Source organism: Neoarius graeffei, chromosome 3 (assembly GCF_027579695.1).
Source record: "Neoarius graeffei isolate fNeoGra1 chromosome 3, fNeoGra1.pri, whole genome shotgun sequence".
In the NCBI taxonomy this organism is placed as follows: Eukaryota; Metazoa; Chordata; class Actinopteri; order Siluriformes; family Ariidae; genus Neoarius; species Neoarius graeffei.
In genome coordinates, this window is record NC_083571.1 from 3846635 (window position 1) to 3855308 (window position 8674).

At 45.1% G+C, this 8674-nt stretch overlaps 1 protein-coding gene across 1 annotated transcript in view; it reads left to right on the plus strand.

Annotated features, from left to right (window-relative positions):
- The first annotated feature begins 436 nt into the window (after positions 1-436).
- Positions 437-8674, plus strand: part of LOC132883090 (uncharacterized) — a 40212-nt gene continuing 31974 nt past the window's right edge. Inside the window, exon 1 of the mRNA XM_060916276.1 lies at positions 437-491. The gene's annotated coding sequence lies outside the window, so the exon portion shown is untranslated. The remainder of the gene's footprint in view (positions 492-8674) is intronic.

Genomic DNA, 8674 nt, shown 5'->3' on the forward strand with positions numbered 1-8674 from the left:
ATAGCTTGAAACGGGCCTGTTCTTTGAATTTCTACTTGTGTATATACTGTAAATATTTAGTGTTGTGTTATTTGCACATTTTATATTACTTTGTCTTATTTTCATATTTGATATGACAAGTTGTCAACAGTTTATTAATGTTTCTGTCATTATTGAAGAAGTTCAGAAGAATTTGTCAAATTGTTCAGGTACAGGTCCGGACCTGTACCTAAACCTCTGTACCGGTACCTGATGTTACGTTTAGGTACGCAGCCCTAGTCTGTACTGTAGGATACGGACCCGCTCGCCAGCCAATCAGAGCGCAGGATTTGGACCGCGAAAAAAAATAAAACACGTGACGGTTCTGTTCAGTACCGGATTGTGGGAGGGAGGGGGTGCAGAGAGGCTGGAGCTGATTGGTTAGCTCAATTTTGGCGCCATTTCTGTGGCACGCGCACTCTTTTTCCTCCAGGAAGTGTTGATTGTTGTGGATTATCGGTGGTTCACAGCAGGTGAGAACACACACACACACACACACCGAGTAAAAGAAGGAGCTTTTTATGGTGCTTCTAAAACGGATCTGTATCTGTAGATAGCCTCATGTTGGTTATTTATTAATATTATGTTTTATTTATGAAATGATGGGCTGAAGGAGTTTGAGAAGGAATTCGATATTTTCTTCTTCAGCTCGGGGTTTAAAATGGATGTTTTTCTCGTCCCCGCGCGCAGCTCTCTCACAGGAAGGAGTTTAGTGTGGAACAGGGTCATGTTCAGTCAGAAACAAGCGCGTTTGACTTTTAATAATACTAGTGCATCTCAAAAAAATTAGAATGTTGTGAAAAAGTTCAATATTTTCCATCAGTTATTTAAGAAAGTGAAAATGTTATATATTATAGACTCATTACACATTTAAAATGTTTCAAGCATTTTTCTATTTTAATTTTAATCAGTATGGCATACAGTACAAAAACATAAAAAAAATCTCAAAATATTAGAATATTTCATTTCGAGTTTGAGTAAAACAGTATGAACACAGTGTATCTCTCGGTCTAGTTCAGTACACACAACCACAATCATGGGGAAGACTGCTGACTTGACTGTTGTCCAGAAGATGATCACTGATGCCCTCCACAAGGAGGGTAAGCCTGAAACAGGTGGCTGGAAAAGGTGCACAAGCAACAGGGATGGCTGCAGTCTTGAGAGGATTGTCAAGAAAAGTTGATTCAAGAACTTGGGAGAGCTTCACAAGGAGTGGACTGAGGCTGGTGTCAGTGTATCAAGACCCATCACGAACAGACATCTTCAAGAAAGGGGATACGACTTTCGCATTCCTAATATCAAGCTACTCCTGAGCCAGAGACAATGTCAGAAGTGTCTTATCTGGGCTAAGGAGAGAAAGAAATGGACTGTTGCTCAGTGGTCCAAAGTCCTCTTTTCAGATGAAAGTACATTTTGCATTTAATTTGGAAATCACGGTTCTAGAGTCTGGAGGAAGAGTGGAGAGGCACAGAATCCAAGGTGTTTGAAGCCCAGTGTGAAGTTTCCACAGTCTGTGATGATTTGGGGTGCCATGTCATCTGCTGGTGTTGGTCCACTGTATTTTATCAAGTCCAAAGTCAACACAGCCATCTACCAGGAGATTTTAGAGCACTTCATGCTTCCATCTGCTGATGAGCTTTTTGGAGATGCTGATTTCCTTTTCCAGCAGGACTTGGCACCTACCCACAGTGCCAAAACTACTACCAAATGGTTTTCTGACCATGATATTACTGTGTTTGATTGGCCAGCCAACTTGCCTGACCTGAACCCCATAGAGAATCTATGGGGTATTGTCGAGAGAAAGATGAGAAACACCCGACCCAAAAATACAGATACGCTGAAGGCCACTATCAAAGCAACCTGGGCTTCAATAACACCTCAGCAGTGCCACAGACTGATCACCTCCATGCCACACCGCACTGATACAGTAATTCATGGTACAGGAGCCCCAACCAAGTATAGACCTCTTGCAGTCACGTGACCGAATCCCGGCTGGAATGTAAACAGCCGCCATCTTGTCGGTCAACAACACAGCTGAATATTGTTGCACTCGTATACAAAATGGATCAATTTCAACTGATGGACTACACAGCTCATTTTTCTAATGAACAGATAACTAAATATATGTCTAAAATAAACGACCTACAGATTAGTGACCCTTATCGATTACCGGACGTAGTTTTCACGACCGTGTCAGTGGATATTGAACTGCCAGAGGTGGAATACCCAGATGTGTACATGGTTCTCCATGGATTGAAAATATAGGGGGGTGGGGGTCAATCGGATGACCTTGAAACAAATGTGCATAAATTTACATATGTCATTTGCATAAAATTTGCATAACATACTCTCAAATAGTAATCATTTAGAATAGAGGAATCAATTTGACTGGTACAAAACATCATACATCAAACATTACACACTTACACTTGAATTCATTTTATTAATTAATTTGCACACTTCAGTGCAAATTAATTAATAAATTGAATTCCATAAAGCTAATGCAAGAATGAAAACTGAGGTCAACAGATTTCAAATGTAGGCCTGTTTATTAACATTGAGTGCCTGAGGAACAAGTTATAATAACTTAAAATAAAAATAAAAAGAGAGCCATCTTTCTTAAGTAAACTTTTGCTTCTTTTACTTTTCCGATCTACAACATATCAGACATAAAAAAAGGTTGATCAGTGGCTCAGCAGCCCCTCCCTCCTGTGTGTGTGTGTGTGTGTGTGTGTGTGTGAGAGAGAGAGAGAGAGAGAGAGAGCGAGCAGCAGCCCCTCCCTCCTGTGTGTGTGTGTGTGTGTGTGTGTGAGAGAGAGAGCGAGCAGCAGCCCCTCCCTCCTGTGTGTGTGTGTGTGTGTGTGTGTGTGTGTGTGTGTGTGTGTGTGTGTGTGTGTGTGTGTGTGTGAGAGAGAGCGAGCAGCAGCCCCTCCCTCCTGTGTGTGTGTGTGTGTGTGTGTGTGTGTGTGTGTGTGTGAGAGAGAGCGAGCAGCAGCCCCTCCCTCCTGTGTGTGTGTGTGTGTGTGAGAGAGAGCGAGCAGCAGCCCCTCCCTCCTGTGTGTGTGTGTGTGTGTGTGTGTGTGAGAGAGAGCGAGCAGCAGCCCCTCCCTCCTGTGTGTGTGTGTGTGTGTGTGTGTGTGTGTGAGAGAGAGAGAGAGAGAGAGAGCAGCAGCCCCTCCCTCCTGTGTGTGTGTGTGTGTGTGTGTGTGTGTGTGTGTGTGTGTGTGTGAGAGAGAGCGAGCAGCAGCCCCTCCCTCCTGTGTGTGTGTGTGTGTGTGTGTGTGTGTGTGTGTGTGTGTGTGTGTGTGTGTGTGAGAGAGCGAGCAGCAGCCTCTCCCTCCTGTGTGTGTGTGTGTGTGTGTGTGTGTGTGTGTGTGTGAGAGAGCGAGCAGCAGCCTCTCCCTCCTGTGTGTGTGTGTGTGTGTGTGTGTGTGTGTGTGAGAGAGCGAGCAGCAGCCTCTCCCTCCTGTGTGTGTGTGTGTGTGTGTGTGTGTGAGAGAGAGCGAGCAGCAGCCCCTCCCTCCTGTGTGTGTGTGTGTGTGTGTGTGTGTGTGTGTGTGTGTGTGTGTGTGTGTGTGTGTGTGAGAGAGCGAGCAGCAGCCTCTCCCTCCTGTGTGTGTGTGTGTGTGTGTGTGTGAGAGAGCGAGCAGCAGCCCCTCCCTCCTGTGTGTGTGTGAGAGAGCGAGCAGCAGCCCCTCCCTCCTGTGTGTGTGTGTGTGTGTGTGTGTGTGTGAGAGAGCGAGCAGCAGCCCCTCCCTCCTGTGTGTGTGTGAGAGAGCGAGCAGCAGCCCCTCCCTCCTGTGTGTGTGTGTGTGTGTGTGAGAGAGAGAGCGAGCAGCAGCCCCTCCCTCCTGTGTGTGTGAGAGAGAGAGAGAGCAGCAGCCCCTCCCTCCTGTGTGTGAGAGAGAGAGAGAGCAGCAGCCCCTCCCTCCTGTGTGTGTGAGAGAGAGAGAGCAGCAGCCCCTCCCTCCTATGTGTGAGAGAGAGAGAGAGAGAGCAGCCTCTCCCTCCTGTGTGTGTGTGTGTGTGTGTGTGTGTGAGAGAGAGAGTGAGCAGCAGCCCCTCCCTCCTGTGTGTGTGTGTGTGTGTGTGTGTGTGTGTGTGTGTGTGTGTGTGTGTGTGTGCATAGATTTACATAGAAGACTAGGACCCCGTCCACATGTAGCCGGGTATCTGCTAAATTGAAGATATTTTTCTACGTTTTGGCCTGTCATCCACATGAAAACACATCAAAAACGAATATTTAAAAAAACTCCAGGCAAAGTGAAGATTTTTGAAAACTCCGTGTATGCCTTTTCGTGTAGACAGAGATAACCGGAGTTTTGCATTTTAGCACGTCACAATCTGCGCCAAAAAAATGACAACAAATCTGCCCTGACGTCAAACGTGCGACCTTTGTTTACTGCAGAAGCCAGATTAAGCATGGACAAAGAGTAATGGATCGGAGGAGTGCCTTGAAAGCGTTAATTATTGTGCAGGTGCTATTTACATGTTTAATTTTAGAAGCCCAACTACTGCTCCAAGAGCACAGGCGATGTGATTAGGGGGTAGGATTTGGGGAAATAATGCCATCTACAGGTTTGGAATGCTTATGAATGTGATTGAAAACGCTGATGTTCGGTTATGTGTGGAAGGGATTTTTTTCGAAGACGAGGTGGTGTGGATAAAACATTTTTATAAACAGAGGGGGGGGAAATGTTCGGTTTTAAAAATACCCGGCTACGTGTGTACATGGCCTAGATTCCTCACCGCGTATTCCAGAACATCCGCACAGGGCGGCCATCTTACCACAGACAAGGGGTATGAAGACTTACGCAAGCACAGCCCAGCACTCACATTATGATTTACAGGAAATCAAAGTACTGACTTTGGTGACAAGATGATGTGTGTGTCTGTGTGTGTTTTAATTGTAGATGTTTATATCAGTATCGGGTTTTTTTCTAGAAAAATTTAGTATGAGGGCACTCACCATGGCGAGGGAGCGAAGCGGGGGGGGAGATGGTGCCGGTTGTCCCCCCCGCCATGCAAAGCCTTTGAAAAATGCTCCAATGGGACATTCTGAGGCTATCTGAGAGGGAAATTGTAACAAATTGTCTTTCAAGATTGAAAAAGAAAGAAGTAATCTTCTTCTGCCCCAGACAGTCTCTGGCTTTCTTCCACTTCGTGCCGCGGGATGACATCTTTAAATGCCCAAGTGTCAACAAAAACAACTCGCGAACTACTTCTGTCAAAAGCTCCTGCGCCGGTGGGTGAAAGGTCATTCAGTCTCGAGAAATCTCGCTCTACAAGTCAGCTGACCTTGTATGTAACCCATGTCAAATCTTGCGAGAGCAGCCGCGACAACTAAACAACATGGCACCTCAGTCTGAAAAATGCCAATTCGGATTGTTTTTGCACCGTCTGGCGGTGTATCTACTATGATTGGAATATTTTTGGAGCAATTGTAATGTATTTGATGATCAGACACATTGTCACGTAGTGTTGCTGGGATGTTTTCACGGAGTCGGTAAGGGGGCGCACGTCGAGAGTAAGAGGGCGCAGCGCCCCTGTTCCCCCGTTTAGACGAAAGCCTGAGTATGTTTAGTTTTATTTTAACTGCTCATTGGAGCATAGTCAAATGAAATTTCAATCTTCTGTGCTAACATATATTGACTTTGACATGATAATCAGCTTTGAATGTTCTTTTTGTAAATGTAAAGATATCTTTTTATCCTTGGAAGTATAACCACATGTGATTAATTAAATGCTTTTTTTGTCACAAACTACCGTGAGTTGCTGTCACTGTTTTATACTATTACTTACTCGGGCAGTGCATTTGTTATTATGCTGTGATGTGAGTTTACATTTGTTATTATGCTATGATGTGAGTGCATTAGGTTTTTGAGGTGGATGAAGTATTTCTGAAGTTTCAGAAGTGAGTAAGCTGTTTATTTAACTTTAGCTTCCCCTACGGCCCTATCACATGTAAAAATATTTTCACTAAAAATTGGAAATAAATTGTATGGTTATTTGTCCTAAGGCCGCAGTTATCCGTAAGTATGCAGTGTTAGGCTTCTCACAGCAGAAGAATTTCAGCATGCATCCTGTCTTACAGTCTGTAGTATACTGAAATATTTTTGCCAAGCTATGCGTATTTTCTTAAAACATAAAATGATTATTCATCATTAATATCATAAATACATACTTCCGTTTGTTTTTTTTTATATAACAAACCAAACCGTTTGAATATCGATTGAAATTTGAGGAAGTTACGGTCATCTGAAAAGTACATATCGCTACCAACGCAATGTAATGGGTAAGCCAGCTGTCTGAGGTAAGATGGCCGCCATGTGTGGACGTTCGACTTCGTTGACGGGCAACGGGGACGAGGCATCTAGTCTTCTATGTATATCTATGTGTGTGTGTGTGAGAGAGAGCGAGCAGCAGCCCCTCCCTCCTGTGTGTGTGTGTGTGAGAGCGAGCATCCCCACCCGCGCGCTGCGAGCAGAGTATCACACAGAAAGCGCACTTTTCCCTCAGAGCGCTCCCTCCAAACAACGGGGATTTACACAAAAATGGAAGGAGATATTCACAAAATTCTTTCACATTGAGCGCCACAAGGCTCTCCTGAACACAGTGATGTACTTCTTTTTGTCTGTAGTGTACTTTGTCGGTACTTCAACAGAGAAAGGCTATCTGTCACAAAGAAAACAAAGGGACGTCTCTTCCTTTTGTAAAGGGGCGGCAGAAATTAAACGGGGGCGGGAATCACAGAAAGGGGGGCGGCCCGCACCTCTAAAACCCCTCGTGGAAAACCCTGGTGTATAATTACCTCATTAACTTTCCTTCGCTGTTCAGTGGTGAAGCACTGCGTGCTTATAAATCTCTGGACAGTTATCTTTACAGAAATTCAGGATTTGTCAGCGACTCAGATGTGGCATCTTGTAAACAAGAAAATAACAATCCTCATTAGACGTGTAAGTAGGGCTGTGCGATATATTGAATATACTCGATATATCGCGAAAATTCTGTGTGCGATACATAAAATTATTATATCGTAACTATCGAGTATTTTATGGTCATCTTCCGACTTGCATTTGTTTCGTGTTTGTTTAAAACCTTTTCCGGTGGTTTTCTCCCTGTCCCTCAGGCAGTAACGTGAGAGGCTGCCTAAGGCTAAAGAAAACAATAATGTCATGCACTCGCCAACCAATCCCGGGCAACATCTCGGTGCTGAAAGGAACTTCCGGGAAGATTTTCTAGTTTCGGTTGTGTTGCCAGATTGGGCGGTTTTAAGTGCATTTTGGCGAGTTTTGAACATATTTTGAGCTGGAAAACGTTAGCAATATCTGGCAACACTGCTGGCGGGAAGATTTCCTGGTTCCGGTTTACAGCGCTGACTCAGTTCGTGCAATCACTGGTGTTGCGTAGGCTACTGTGTAAGCGACAAATTACTTCTTAAAAGAACTAGTAAGCGGTCAGTCAACTGGCATTTTTTTGGATATCGCGAGGAGGACGTGGAACAGCAAATGCCAGTTTGTAAAGTGTGCAAAAAAACCTGTCATCACGAAAGGCAGCAGCACGACAAATATGTTTCATCACCTGAAAACTCACCCGGTACAGTATGCAGAGTCTCTTAGGTGGGGTTTACATTAGACCGTATCAGCGGATCATCAGATTAACGTTTTTAAAAACGATTAGCGTGCACACAGCAACGCCAGTACACGATTCACGTGCACACAGCAACGCCAATACACGGATACGCTAATCACATGACTAATTCGGCACGTAAGTTGAGAAATGTGTCAGTGCGGCTCATCGCTTCCTCCTCAGCGGCTGCGCTCCAAATCACTCCGCCCTGAACAGCGAGTGCCCTCTGGAGGGTGCGCACTCCGGCCCTGCGCAGCTCACAGAGCGCGCGAGGTAAGCGCACGAGCAGTGATTCGGGACTGAGCCGCTGTGCGCAAGTCACTTACCACTTGCAAGTGGAAGGATGGCAAGCCTAAAGACAATCATAACTACACAATGGGCAGTATTTGCATCAGTATTTGCAGTATTTTCATACTTTTATACTCTTTAATGAAAGGTGATACAAGGCGGAAGTCCGCGCCGTTTTTCAGCAGTCGCGTCACATGACCAACGCCAGCGAATCAGGAAGGTGGATGTCACAGTGACGTTGTCCAATGACGACGCCAGCTAGAGCTCAGCACAGTGTATCCGCGTATCTCAATGTTTACACAGCACCGGACCAGACACGATCTGGATTGAATACGTGGACCCTGGCGGATTCCCGTTTCCTGGCGTTTCCAGGCGTTTTAATGTAAACGGACAGTGCATCCGCAAAGAAAACGAGACAGATAAGGTCTAATGTAAACTTGGCCTTAAACTCCGAACTACTTGCCCATGAGCTAAACAAATGACCATAGCGGCCTCGTTCTCCCAAGCCCCCCATATGAGAAAACGAGTCAGAGATGGAGAGCTATAACGGATGCAATCACTAACGTCATTGCCGAAGACATGATCCCAATTAGTATAGTGGAAAAACCAGGCTTCCAAAAATTACTAAAACACACTCGATCCCAAATATGAGTTGCCTGGTCGCAGACATTTTACAGTGAAGGCAATACCGGAATTATACACATCTGAGAGGCAGAGCCAGAAAACATTCAGTTCAGAA